The sequence below is a fragment of the Lolium rigidum genome, unplaced genomic scaffold (genome assembly GCF_022539505.1).
Source record: "Lolium rigidum isolate FL_2022 unplaced genomic scaffold, APGP_CSIRO_Lrig_0.1 contig_40070_1, whole genome shotgun sequence".
Taxonomy (NCBI): Eukaryota; Viridiplantae; Streptophyta; class Magnoliopsida; order Poales; family Poaceae; genus Lolium; species Lolium rigidum.
Genome location: NW_025900472.1, coordinates 34,909 through 49,373, shown reverse-complemented (window position 1 = coordinate 49,373; position 14,465 = coordinate 34,909). Strand labels below are relative to the sequence as shown.

The following is a 14,465-nucleotide window of genomic DNA, read 5'->3' as shown; positions in this document are numbered from 1 at the left end:
TGGGGAATCGGAACTTGCGAGCGGCGAGCGGGTGGGCGTTCAGCGGCGAGAGGTAGGGAGGCTTGGTGTCCAAGCGAGCGGCGAGAGGTAGGCGTGCTCTGCGCTGACTGTGTTAGCGTCCTCGTCGGCGGGTGAAATCAGCAGCCACGTGGTCGGTCGTCCGAAGCGGCGGCAATGGCGGCGTGGTGTGATTGGCTTCAACAGAACTTACATCCACTCGAGCGGAAGGGGACGAGCGGCCGTTGGGTGGCGGTAGCTGGTGACTTCGGCGGCCTCACCCTCAGATTCTGTGCGTACTGGCGCATCCCCTGCAATTGCAAGGTACATGAAGCTTTTGCTCATGTTTAATCAGCGTGCACGAATTTCATTATGGCCTCCGCAAAACCTGATATGTGCACTTTTTTTCTTTGTCAGCCAAGATTGAACACAAATTTGCATAGATGAGGCTATCTGGTCCGATATGTCAGATTAGATGGACAAATCGAAAATAACTTATGCCTCTAGATTAGACCTACGGCTGCCTCAAATTCAGCTACCATTCTTTCTATTTATGCCCATAAACAGAGCTACTAATCATGTTGTGTACTTGTGTCATTGTGTGTGTGTCTATGATTCCTCAGGTTCAGCTCCATTCTTTCCTGTTATGGTCCCATCAAATGTTCACTATTAGACTAAGCAATACGAGATTGAAACATGATGATAAACATATGCATTATTGGATCTCTGTAGGTCTCAGGTCAGTCTGGGGCAATGGCGGCGTGGTGACCGCGTCAGCAGCCTGGCCGGTCCGCACGGCGGGTGGTGGCTGAGAGTGGCCTCAGCATCGGTGCAGGGGGTGGTGGTTGCGGGTTGCATCGCAGTGAGTGGCAGACCCCCTGAGCTGTGTTGTGGGTCGATTCACGGCGAGCGGAGAACGCCGGTGAACTTCAACGTAAGGTACGGTAGCTGGCCATTCTGTTCTGTGAAAGTTTTTGTATGTGAAATCACCTAGGATGATGTCAATTACATCATACTCTTCATGGTATGCAAAGAAAATCCTTAACCTTACCCCTGGCCTCTTTCCGGTCAGTTCATCTGGTAGGCAGATGCACTGATTCAGGTTAAAACTTAAAACTACCAATCACTATTCTCTCATCCCCATCTTCAATAGTTTGCAAATGTCATATTTCAGAGGTCAAACTCTAGGATTGATAGATTATTCTATTAGAATGAGTATAACCAACTGTAGATTAAACACCTTTGAAAAAAATACGAGAGCCAAGAGAGGCAGGACGTGTTTCATTTTTGCACAGGGATGAGTAAAGTTGGATCTAGAGAGAACAAATAGCAAGTACAGTGGAACTCGAAAGCACAATCTATCATGTTAACATTTTCAGCTTGCGGCACACGATAAAACGACTTTCTGAAAATGAATATAAAGTGAATCCAAGAATAAAGTTACTTTTACAATTATCATTTTCTTAGGTTGTCTATCCATGTAATATACATAAAAATATCAGGGCAATAAAATGCCTTTCCCTATCAGACTTTTATGGTCTAGTTGAGTAACATGGGATGGAGCTCAGGAATAAATGTCCATTCGAGGACATTGCATATGTATTAACAATTTACCATTCTGAACAAAGCTCCTCTACTGAAACCGAACACGGTAGTTGTACTGTCTGATTTATACAAGAGACTCTCTGAAATATTCCCAGAAATCTGATGTTGTAATGGTTCGTACCTCTTTTCTGCCAGACCTGAATGTTTGCTGAAAATTCAGCCTTTGTGCTAGCAATTTCGAGTTGTTTTCAAATATTACGCTCCATCCTTGTTAGTCACAAGCTTGTCTTGGGCATGCTCCGCCTTAACCCGAACAAGCTGCAACACCTATTTAACAACAACAGTTGGAGAGTCATGTATCTATTTTCCTTGTCAGTGTTTTCTGATTACCTAGAACTGATGCAATTGCTTCACTGCCGGTTCATGTTTACTGTATATTTTTCACTAGGATAATGTGCTCTAGATAGGATGCTCCTGTTTGAGAAATAACACTAGGTGACTCAGCTACATACATTTAAACAAAAATGGGAATATAATAATACCATCCTCATAAATTTATTTTTATTTTTCATCTCTTAGGTGCATCTTATTTTAGTTGTTTTAGTAACTCTTATTGTCTTGCTTTTGTGCATGTGGTCTGATGTTAGTGCTAGGAAGGCCACCACCAACATTAGTAGACAATGGTTTTGAGTCCCTCAAAGATTGGTCCAGGTCGAGGAAATCCCAGAACAAAGGTTGTTCCTTACACTAGTGTCTTCCATAGAACCCAACCACCGAAGAGCAGCAGGAGAAATAAACATTTAAGTTCCAAGCTACTTTCTCCTTTGAAGTTCCACCGAACAAATTAGTGTGTCAGATTCTTCTTGTAGTCTTGTTAGCGCCTTTGCTCTGCAGGAAATCTTCGTATGTGACATAAGTTTGATGGAGTAAGTATTACTTATGCCTTGTTTTTATTTTTTGATTCTGACTATTTGTTATTTTATAATCATTTCAAACTCTGGCAGATCTAATGTTATATGCAATGCTTCCCTTGGCGTGAGAAAGTGCTCACGTGGTGAGGCTTTGGCTCTGTCTTTCAAGTACAGCGTGTTGACCTTGATCGTTGGAGAGTCAGCTTCATTGTAACATTGACCCGGCATTTTCATTCAATCCACTTAATGCCTTATGATGGTATCCTTTTAGTCTTGTGAATTCTCATCAATAGTTTTTGTGTTGCAGACAGAGACGAATCAGCATAGCTCGCCTGCGTCATCTTACATGATTTGAATCAAACCAGGCCTTTACCCGATTCCTTGGAGAAGTTCAGACCGATGAAAATTCATATCTAAAAAACTTGATTTGAAACTCCCCTTGTACATACTCTCCCTAAAACAAACTGCACTCTTGTATATAGCTGGATATCTTTATTCTCGTGTCCTGTCCATGTAATGTACTACTTGCTTATGAATGCTTCCTTCTATTGGAGTCATCTAGCAGATCATATCCGGAATTGTTGTACTGCAAGAATGATTGATGTCACCTAAGTGACATTTTGTAATTCACATTTTTTATGTCCCATCGTATACCATATTTTACATGGTCTGATGTTGATTTGTGTGATAACATAATATCTTTGGAAGAAACAACCGATGTACTGGAAGTCGTACATACTTCCCATATTTCTTATGTATGCCAATTTTAACTTATCTCTCTCTAGCTAGCGGATTAAAAGTTTTTGTTTGTAGAGCTGACGGGTCTTTTGTAGTTGAAGTCTGCTAGCTAGCTTAGCGGTTAAGTATATGCACATGCATGCTTATATGGTAGACTAATATGCCGGACTAGCTAATTATCAGCTTGCGAATTCCAAAATAGTGCACAATAAAATTTAAAACAAAAAAGTGACCTTTACATCACACGCACCCTACAGAGGTGGTTTAGCCTGGCTCGAGTGTCACTTTCCAGCTATCCTACGTTTGCCTTGTTTATTTTTCTTACGTCGCTTGCATGGTTAGCAACCTGACTGGGTGACTCAATTAGTTGTTTGGAAAAGGCATAATAATATTTGGGCAAACATATGTTCTATTGTACACCAAAGGATTCAGTACTAACTGAACTGAATCGGCTGTCTAGAACGTAAGAATTCCGTAGCAAACACCATAATAAACACCATAATTTAGATCCACTAATTACAGTTTGCTTCTGGCGCTGATTACTCCCATAGCTTATCTACCCTGGGAAAGACCACAGCTAACCAACACAATTATGTCACTGTCTTGCACGCTAGCTCATACCGTAGCTTATCTTCTGACTGTCACTAGAATTTTCTCCGGCGCATTGCAATAACCAGTGCCAGAGAGACTTGCCCAGGGAGCTGATCTGCAGTAGGAAGATGCTGCTGCTGCTGCCACCGATAAGAGCCAAGGCGCCACTGCCATTGGGTGTCTGAGGCCTTTGGTGTGGACGGTAGCTCCAATATCGACCATTGGATTGCATCTTCAGATCCTCCGCTGCATCCCTGCTTCCCGCTGTCAGGCAATTTGATAATGTCACCACAGGGTCAGATCGCTTACCCAACCAATAAGCAAAAGACCTACTCAAACTAGAAATATCAATTGGGAAGTAATTAGTGGTAATTGGGGAAGCAAGTTGCTCGATGATGACCTTGGACATGCTGCTAAGGCCAAAACTGAACCCACCGTGGAAATTGTTGAAGTGAACAAAATACACGCCAAGGGGCCAGTCCATCACATATACCGCTTCCTTTATTGGTATCCGGACAAGTGTACTGCTTTATTTCCAGTTATCTACATATACCCACTTCCAAAAAAAGCAACAGAAATAACATTAAGGCAGCATATGTGCTCTCAGTATACCATTTTGTGCTGCGCCAAAGCCATCCGCCGCCCTCCCAACTAGACATAAACATCGAGCCAAGTTTTAGTAGTGTCTCGCTTGTAGCTATTGGCCTACTGCAAAAATGGAGAAATGGAAATGTCCAAATAGCATAATGGGTGTGCAACAAATGGGAAAGCATGCAGATAACAATGTAGATGGTGGGTGTGGATATATAATATTCCAGAATAACGTAGCAAGCTAATCAGTGGTGGCCATGATCAAATTGTCAAGATATGGTCTGTGCATACTGGTCCATTAACCCCCACTAAACAGGGTTGCTTGGGGATGTCAATGATCTTGATGTGACCAAGGTTAACAAGTTCGTAATTGCTGCACGTACCTCTAACATGTTTTTTCTATGGGAGGCCTACGGAGGTGGCGTTTTGGCTCATAGGTGCATAAAAAATAATTTAAAATGTCAAAAAAAATTCTGAAATAAAGTTTCAGGTGTACATCCTGACATTCTATGTTCGTACACAAGTTTTCGTGGGAAAACAACATTTTATGTGGCATGTATTAAAAAGATTAAAAAATGTCCTGTACATAGTTGTGTTGGAGCATCAAAATTTATCTTTTTTCACGAGACACAAAAAATATTCTTTTTTTCCGAAAACTTGTGTGCGAACATAGAATGTCTAAATATACATGTAAAAATTTATTTTATTTTTCCGAAAACTTGTATCCGAGCCAACAATCTTCCAATCTCTTCTGCCGACAGAGATGAAATGATGTGCTTACAGTTTCCTTTCCAGGCATGAATATGGTTAATTTGTCAGCGGCCTGCAAATAACAAGATTAGATAAGCAGGTGCAAACTGATTCATAATTCACAAGACAGAGTCATAACATCATGGTACAACATAATAGGTAATTGAACTACATTTCATACATCATGTTAGCGGCTATTCGTATTTGATATACCCATTTCCAAAGAGTCAACTAGCTACTGGCAAAATTTACCTTGAGGATTGAAATATGATTTAGGGCTTGTATTTCTAAGAACTATGGATTTCTAGGTTGGCAGCGATGCAACTAGACCACAAAACAATTTAAAACTGTAACACAAAACTGAACTAGAAAAAACCTTGCTGGATTCAGGCTTGAGCTCACCTCAAGTGACACCAGTCTAGGTACAGCATGAATACAAACAACTGACATTTTCTCATCTGCGCAACATTGCCGCTAGATACTTGCTCTTTGTCTCCAAGTCCTATGCAGACATATTCTTCCGTCCCCCCATTTATTGTCAGATTCCTGAAAAATTATAACTTGTCAGGCACAAAAAAAGGAATCTGGAAACCTACGTGCTTGGCACAAGCAAGAATTCTCATCAGAACTAACTAGTAAATGAATCCATAAGCAGCATCTTCCTATATCCCAGATTTCTCCCAAAGTATATAACAGATTCACAGCTATAACAGCAATGCCCGCTCACGCATTACAAGAAAACACCCGGTGACAGTAATGTTACTGAATAGCACATTCTTATCTGCCTAGTTAGCATCGCATGATTACACTAAAATAGCACATTCTCATCTTGTTTATGCTACAGAAATTAACAAGCGATAACCATAATGAACAAAAAAAATCCTATTATATAGGACCACTCCAAGTTTGATGGCAGATTAGACCAAAAATTCTGTGAAGACTGACAGGCTGGGTGAGGATCAGTAACAAGCCCACCTCATTGTAACTGAAGACTAACTCCAATTTGCAGATCCATGAATGTTTAGGTAATAAAAACCAACAACTACTGTGATGTAATGCATATGGAAGTGACCCGAGATTTGGGAGCGGTACTGAAGAATACACATGGTACTTTGAACAAGGACGCGGCTAGCTAGCATCCGGTGCTGGTTTGTACATCCCAACATCCAGGTGCTAGCTAGTCCGACCCAGCACTTGGCCGGAAAAAAAAAGCAACGCACGCCAGCAGCCAATCTCCCACGTGCTCCGGGGTGCCTGATTAGGTTCCCGCTTGTCCAGGGCCAACACTCGCGTGCTAGTGCAACCCTAACCAGGCCCAGCCTAGGACCACGTGACGCCTCCTCCCAGCAGTTTCTCTTCTTTCTCTCCTGCAGCTCTCCATTAAACCTGCAATTCATCAGATTTTCCATGATTTAAGGCTTGGCTCTAAAACGAAAACAAAACGAAGAAGGTAATCATATCGCAGGAACCTAAATTTCCATATCCCCCTTTATTTCTCTTATTCTTGTACTCCTAGATTAGGATCTTCATGTCTCTAGGGTTTTAGAATAAACATGTTCCTTAAACCAACAATCAAAATTAATTGAGCATGAACTTTTGTGCATATTAGATCCATCAATAGCACAGCCTGGGTATAATTGATGAGGTATACCCAGGGACTTAGCAACTACTTTGTACACAACTTAGGAGAAATTAGGGAGCAACTTAGCAGATATTAGGGAGCAACTTAACAACAACTTGAAAAATAGGCAACTTAGAAGCTTCTTAACTACAAAAGTTAGTTGTCTTAGTGGGGGCAAACTTAGGAGCAATTAAGATGACACTTAAGATCTACTTTGTCTGTAACTTAGCAACTACTTTGTACACAGATAAAACATTGAGCGGCTTAGCAGATACTTTGTACACAACATAACAGTAAACAGTGAGCAACTTAGCACCAACTAAAAGACATACATACAACTTGACATAAAAATATAAAGTATGGAACCTAGACAACTTGCTTTTTTTAGCAAATCCCTAAACTCAACTAAAGTATCGCAGCAAACTTAGTTAGATGAGGCCAGCAAGTAAATTATTTACATGATTGTGTACACAGAAAAGTAAAAACGCCCCTAGCACATGCATACATAGTGAAATTGTGATAAAAATAATTTTGCTAAGGAGCAACAAGCAACTTAATAAAAGTAGCCAAGCAACTTATATTGGCATAAACAACTTATTAAGTCGACTGATTTGCGCCGTGAATCAAAAGGAATAACCCTAGTCCATGGATATGCAAAAATCAACTTAATAAATGGACAATAAACAACTTAAAGGAATGGGATAAAGAACTTACTGTGTTTGCATAAGTTGATAAAACAAGTTGCCTGATGAATCAACTTAGTTGGACAGGTGCCTCCAACTTTGTTGACTGCAACTTACGAGATAGCATAAAATAACTTAATCTAAAGTAGATGATCAACTTAATCAAATATGATAAGCAACTTAGGCAGCATCATGAACCTAAGAAGGTGCAATGCATAATTCAAAAGAAGAAGAAAGTCATACGCATACTACAAGTAGATAAAAAAGCAACTAAGTGTGTGTTGCGGAACAAGTGTGCATGCAACAACTTAGAACAATAAAAGAGCAGTCCATGGACAACTTAACAACAAGTACACAACTATGTATTACACACAAAACAGCAACATTGTGATATCTCACCATATCTACAATTTAAAAATAAATATTCTAGTAATTTTGGGAATTTGGCAACGGGGGTAGCATCCATGGTCAAACAAACTTGTACAAAAAGGAAAAAAAACAACTAGGTTATTTGAACATGGGATAAGTAACCAAAATTGTTTGCCTGGTCGGTGTAATTGTGGCATCATCATCTCCCTACTGCGGTGACCTCCACCCCGATATTGCCCCGCTTGGGTGGAATGTGCCTTGACGCCGCCGGTAGCAGCAGCTCAAACAAGTGAACACCAGCGGAAGAACAAGACCGACATTGCTGAATGGGTCACTTCAGCGATTGACAATTTTATAGGATTGTAAACATATAGTATCATGGTAACCCTTTACATATCTTTTGATTTTATGAAGATTCAGCTCACTTCTCCTATAGAGATACCCCTTGAGAAAACAGTCCATCTATGCATATATAGTGAAAGTACTCACTTCGCCGACGAAATAAAAACATGTGACAACTAAACAATACAAGATGTCCACTCTGAAGTCGGGCCAATGCTATGCATTATCATGAATGTGAAATGATACTTGCAGTTGGACATGTTTGCAATGATGCAGACTAAATCGAAGCACTTACGTGTCTAGTGATTTAGGATAGCAATGATCCAAAATAAGTTGGAGCACAACCATAGCAATTAGCAGCAAAAAGCCAAAAACACACCAGCAATGTTCAAAAGGAGCAGACCGAAGCATGTTGGCAGAACCAACTTAATTCATTTCGGTAGTCAACTTAGGCATGTTGACAATACAACTTAATTAACCCAATTATCCAGCTTGCATGTTGCTCCAAAAAAGAAAAAGAAAACCAACAAGACTATAAAACACAACTTAAGCATGTTGGTAGAACCCCTTCATTTTGGTAGGCAACTTAGGCATGTTGGCAGCAAACCTAATTAACCTAAACTATCCAACTTGTGCATGTTGCTCCAAAAAAGAAAAAGAAAACCAACAAGACTACAAAACACAACTTAAGCATGTTGGTAGAACCAACTTACTTCATTTCGGTAGTCAACTTAGGCATGTTGACAATACAACTTAATTAATTAACCCAAACTATACAACTTGTGCATGTTGCTCCAAAAAAGAAAAAGAAAACCAACAAGACTATAAAACACAACTTATGCATGTTGGTAGAACCAACCTACTCCATTTTGGTCGACAACTTAGGCATTTTTACAACACAACTTAATTAACCCACATTATTCAACCTGTGCATGTTGCTCCAATAAACAAAGAAAATGACCTAGACTCCAATACAACTTAATTAACCGAAGTTATCTAACTCGTGCATGTTGCTCCAATAAGCTCGGGCTTATGAGATGGGTAATGTCTATATTGTTCTTGAATTTGTTATAGGACATACATAAGTGAGGATCGGAGCCTTGCGACTTGACAAATCAAATATCACATCCAACACAATCTTTAACAATAGCTACAAAGTGTTTTTATTCAAGGTTGTAACTTAATAGTAGTGCATACTACAAGTCATATTACAAATTTGGCGCGAGAACCTCACGGATAATGATGATACAAATTCAAGTTAGTGAGTTGTCTCCAAAAAAATATTAATCAGAAATGGTGATAGCTCAGTACTACATGCTGCAGCTGAATGACAGTATGACACCAGATTGATGAATGAATTCAATGTAAATGCCAGATATCACCAGGAATTTTGCATCATTCAAGGAAAACTGGAGTGTCAAGGGAAACAAGATGCAAAGTACAATCTCTGGGACAGTTTTATCTAGGTAGCTAGCAAATAAAATCCACATGATACTAGTTGTACTAGTAGTTGCATTTTGGTTTCAGTTAAGAGGTACTAGCAATCTACATAGCACATACATGAGCAACCCCTCTTGCAGCTCGATCCACTCATGCAGAACAAGGAAAGGGCGTGCTCCTGGTTAAGGCCCATTACCATAAAGAAAAACTGTGTTTCCATGGCATATGAATGTGCACGCAATATCCCTCGGGGAAAATGCAGCAGGAAAATCGCATGACAAAATCAGCACGCCCAGATGAAATATAAACTACCTAATTGCTGATGATTGTGTAGATGATCCTACCATATTAAATTCAAACCATGAGTTGCTTGGGATTTTTTTGTAGGAGATTACCTCATATTCTCGATCTAGTCACCCGAGACAAAATTGGATGGAACTTGCAGTTCCGTCAAACTCGCTCCTCTGCCACCACTGAGCTCCACGCCCAGGCGTACGACCACTCTCCGCCACCGAGCTCCACATCCTCTCGTTCGGCCTCTCTCCTCTACCAAACAAAAAAAAGGATTAAACATGACATGCTAACATCAAAAACCAAGTTACCTTAGCATAAAAAAGCGATAAAATCCCGCTGAATCGCCATGAATCACTGGGACATATGGAAAACACTATGAATCTAATCTCTCCCCGCTCAGATCCCCCTAACTTGACAAATCGCTATACATGGCTGCAAAAATTCCTAGGGATACAAATCAACACTAATTCTTCAGAAACAATCTTATGCATCATTTAGCTCTAAAAAACATACCAGATGGGCTAACATAACTTTCACCTATACAAATAAGCACTAATTCTTAAGAAAAAAGAAATCTAATTCATGTTGTGCTAAAAAACTGAGCAAATCCTAAGATAAATTCCATCTACAAGCCCCCAAAAAATTACAGAAAACATGGTATCACTAACTTGATTTGCTATTTCATACCTATATTTGCAGATCTCTGAATCTCACCACCCCTACACCGTCAGTATCTGAAGATGTTGCGCACAGGAGGTCCACCGCGGCCAAATTATAACCACCTCGCGCACGAGAATCCATCCGAGGAAGAGCTTGCCCACCCTCTCGCGTGGGATGCTCTCTCGCGTGGGATGCTCTCTCTACCGCAGCCCGAGCTCATACTCGCCGCCGCTAGATTCGGCAGGATAATCATCCGGATCTATCACCGGCAAATCACTGGACCGTAGTCATCGGGGGAAAATGGGAAAGACGGAGCAAGAGATGGAGAGAGCCAGAAAGGGAGAAATCGCCGGAATCCTAGCTCATACGTCGACACGTCACGCGGGGCCAGGTGGTGAATGGTCGGGCCCCAGGTCTCGGTATGTCTGGACGGGTGACGTCCAAGCGACACGGACTGGCACGATCTGGCACGTTTCTTTCGGATCGGACGGCCCAAAGTCGAGTGCTCGGTTGGACACATAGCATCCAAGCACTTTTTAGCACTTGGGTTGAAGGACAAATACACATGTAATGGAGACTAGTTGGTCTCTTATATTTATTTCATCGCTACACATCGCACATATAAACATAGAATTTATCGTGATTCTGTTCACGAATATACAAAATATTGGCACGTAGTGTCCTAAAAGGGTCCCTTTTCATTTCTAATAAGTCAACACGATATTACGCCACCAACAATAGTATAATCAGGAGAGCTATCGGATACCTAGAAACTAAATATGAAGTTGTGAACCACACAAGAGTACAATCTAAAGCAAATATATGCCTAGGATGTTAACTTCTAACATAAATGTAAATCATATCAAGTAATCAACACCAGTGTTGTCTCCAACGATGACGCTCTCCATACCATTCATAGTGCATTTACAACCATTCTATTGTGCAAATGCAATTGTGAATCATTGTTTCCACAGACAATCCAAAAGTTAAACCTAAAAAACGATGTACATGACTTGAATATTATGAATTTACGAGTAAAAAGTAGCAATTCAATAAAAGATTTTGAAATAGTAAAATAAAGAAGATCACTCGATAGATTTATGTAAATGAGAAGATGGCACTACATATCAATAATACCATGAAAGTCTACCATAATGTCAGAGTGTTTTGATGTGCTCTTCAAAAACTTATCGACATTTCGTTAAGTGCTTTGTGCTTTGTGCCAATGCATGTATATCCACCTCTTGCATATTTAGCAGGCGCGTAATATTCTCAAAACCGATTAACATCACTTGCTACTTTATCCAATTATATGGTGAGGTTCAGTCTACGAAGAGCACATCACCACTGCAGAATCCTCTTATAAAAGATGTACAGAAAAAATTCACATTCTACTTCTATTTCTTTCTTCATTTGTACTACCATGAAAACATCAGAACCATGTCAAATGTAAACATTTGAAAACACCAACATAGCCATTTTGTTAAGCTCAGCCAAATTGTTTTCCTTGCAATAAATATCAATATCAATAGGATCCTATGTCCTAGTCCAGCAAACAACGTTTAATCCTCAATTTTTTATTTCAGAAAAGAACCTAATTAATCCATAAGTTCATGCCTTGGCCTGCATCTTCTTGCACTCTTCTAGATGGAACTGGAACGACGGCAAGTATCTCTCGCCAAAGTGCGGGAATATAACCTGAAAATCTGCAATGTCACACGTACAGAGCCATCATTCAATGTTTTGAAACAAGAATTCTAGCTCGGAACACTCGGAAATTTTATTGTACTTTAATTACCACTATCATAGTTCCTACATTCTCTGGTCTCTTAGTGACCCTTATGGCGGCAGTGCTGCCGCACCGGAAGGAGATCTCGGCCTACACAACAAACATAAATCTTCAGCATTCTTAACCTCTTATCGGTAGATGATGAGGAACAAAAATGTAGGCTCCTAAAACTTTGCCAATACATATCACGAGAAATGCATCAAGTCTACATACATCAGACTCATCATTCCAACATTAAAGGTGGATATGATGCATCGTAGTAAAATTGTATTGGGATGAATCATAGATATAGCAGCATTGAGATGAGAAAAAATAGCAAGTAAAATGGATTAAACATGGTTCCTATATCAAGTCATTACATATAGAAGTGCTTGCACTTAAAATATCAAGCCAAGGAAAAAGGGACATGGACAAACATGGTGTGAGTCATCATTTGTCTGCTTTCTTTAAACATATGAACGCTTAAAACTAAAGGACAATATCTCAATATGTATGCAGTGTCAATATAATGTCTGGACACACATAAAAAATGCTTCGAGCATGTGAAGTTACTGATATCAGCCATACTTCCCGAAGAGCCAGGTGCTTTGGCATCTCAATAGCCTCATCGCTTCATATCCGGAGCATAAGCAGAACGTGATCAGAGATAACTATAAGAAAAGAAAACCCTGCAATAGTAATTCTAATAAAGTAGAACAACACAGCAATCCCAACAAATGTACTACGCCAGACAACACAAAAGGAGTGGTGACTCAACACATACCTACCAACCTATGGATAGACATTTCACAAACATTAGTAAAAATAAATAACTTGCACAACTCAGATGAATTCAAAAAAGAACTACAACATTCATGTCTTGCTTTTATTTTAGTACAAAGTTAATAATAAGATAGGAATAACCTATGACCTTTATTGCTTCATTGAGAACATCATTGTCCAAGTTCCAAGAAACAAATCATGCTCCAATACCCTGAATCTTATGTGTGCCTACACGGGTGGGATAACATTCATAAGGCAACGAGCACAAGGTTTGACATGCTCAAAGGAAATCTTATAGCAACCGTACCATGTTTTCACAAGAGAGTATGTTGTAGTTCTTCTCTTTGGTAGGCTCAACACAAAATAACCTATAGAAAGAGATAATTATATGAAGAATATATACACAGCCCGCAAATAATAGAGTAGGTTTTGTTCAGGCGGAATTTGAAGAAACCTTGACTTAGGATTTAATCAGTGAGGAAATGACCAGCACCAGATTTCATCCCACCCTTCTCGATTCCACAATTAAATATACCCACCTTCCCTTTTGAATCCTCCAAGATTTGTTTGCGCAGTAATAGTCTCATAATGTACCTTACTGGGCAAGATTAGACACAGCTAGAGTGCATATATAGGTTGACACATCGGCTCTATGTCCTTGTTACCTTTGGGTTTGCAGGGTTGGCAAACTATTCGTGAATGTACGAATTAGGCATCTTTTTCAAGATCTCTGTAGCTTTGTCCAATAACCCTTTCACCCCTTCTGCGGCATCTGGAAGGACATGTTCGGTGCCGAATGCTTTGAGCAGGAGTCTCCTCTCCATGCTCATGGACGTGGGAATCGAGTTTCAACTTATATTCTTTGGAGGTGGTGATGAAAGCAAGATAGATGCTTGCATTCCCACTCGTCGCTTCCACCAAACATTGTGAGAAGAGAACAAGAATTAGCATTGTTATGATATACACTTCCCCTCTTAATAATTATGGTACGACCTTCTCTGAGACTATGAGTATGCAGACAGACAGAGAAAAGATGTGAATCACCTTCCGGGTGTTCTCAAGCCCTTGTTTTCGGCATCGACTATCATGAAGAATTCTATGTTGAAACAAAACAATAGGTCGAGAGTATATTTAGGCTGGCCGGCGGTTCCATCAACGAAAGGAAACAAAATGATGCCATTGAAAAATGAGGAGGAAGATAAAGAGGGATTTGGTTAACCATTTTCGTCCTGGACTCTAACCTAGGGAACCATTTTATGGGAATATGTAAAATGATTAACCATTAAGCTATTATGGTTATAAAAAATAAAACCTATGCTTGGCAAGAAATTATAAAAAAAGGCAAAGGAAAGCAATCCTAAAAGGTGCTTGCACTTCCAAGA

At 40.0% G+C, this 14,465-nt stretch overlaps 1 long non-coding RNA gene across 1 annotated transcript; it reads left to right on the top strand.

The window, feature by feature from the left end:
- The first annotated feature begins 821 nt into the window (after nucleotides 1-821).
- On the top strand, nucleotides 822-3,116 carry LOC124681352. Its single transcript, XR_006995840.1, has 2 exons — nucleotides 822-936; nucleotides 2,547-3,116. It is a non-coding gene; the product is annotated as an uncharacterized LOC124681352 (long non-coding RNA).
- The last annotated feature ends 11,349 nt before the right edge of the window (nucleotides 3,117-14,465 follow it).